Raw genomic sequence first — 792 nt, forward strand, 5'->3', positions numbered from 1 at the left:
GCAGTTATTGATGAAACGCCCTAAATTTCCCTTCGCACCAACAACTGTTACCTGCACTACCAAAAAAAACTTACACAGTTATTGCTTCCAAAAGGAAAGCGGAATAGGAGAGAGGACTTTCAAGGCAGTGCAGATGATATGTTAAGGAATGCAATTATTACAAGCAACTGCCAACAGATATGGAAAAATCTAGAGGCTGACAAAAGGCTTTTGTCAAAAGCTCATCTACAACTGATAAAATCCTCTTAAAGTTGAACGATCATACCTCTCCAACGTGTATTAAACATAGATCTAAGCAACTTGGATCAAGCAAAAGAGATATCTTCTTGTAGGCCTTGTCTGTGAATCTGCAAAATATTCATGATCAGGTCAAGAACTTACAACTGCTGGATCTTCAATATTTTTAGCCAGATAAAATAGAATTATGCTTCTGGATGGTATAACACATCTGTAGCACTTTAAGTAATCCATCATCTGTGATCTTAACACACCTGGCGATATCATAAACAACAAGACCAAATACCAGAAATGTGTAAATAATAAGGTATCCAACAATGTCACCACCATTAAATAACAAGAGGGCTGAGCAACAATTTTACTTACCTAGTGATATTATTCAGTGACTCTTTTTAAGTCTTGATAACTTTCAGCTACCTTGCAGCCATTTAGGTTCAAACCAATGATAGTTCTGCAATTCTTCACTAGATGTATAATACAACCCTGTGGCAAAAGAAGATGATTAATACAATAGTTTCACGAACTATTTTCCAAGGAGATTTTGAAGAAAGTGGT

General features: G+C 36.0%; 1 long non-coding RNA gene across 1 annotated transcript; it reads right to left on the reverse strand.

Annotated features, from left to right (window-relative positions):
• Window positions 1-716, reverse strand: LOC106322081. The gene is made up of 3 exons (XR_001266218.1): window positions 604-716; window positions 266-491; window positions 1-51 (listed from the first exon to the last, which is right to left on the reverse strand). It is a non-coding gene; the product is annotated as an uncharacterized LOC106322081 (long non-coding RNA).
• Between the last annotated feature and the right edge of the window lie 76 nt (window positions 717-792).

Source organism: Brassica oleracea, unplaced genomic scaffold, assembly GCF_000695525.1.
Source record: "Brassica oleracea var. oleracea cultivar TO1000 unplaced genomic scaffold, BOL UnpScaffold06043, whole genome shotgun sequence".
Classification (NCBI taxonomy): Eukaryota; Viridiplantae; Streptophyta; class Magnoliopsida; order Brassicales; family Brassicaceae; genus Brassica; species Brassica oleracea.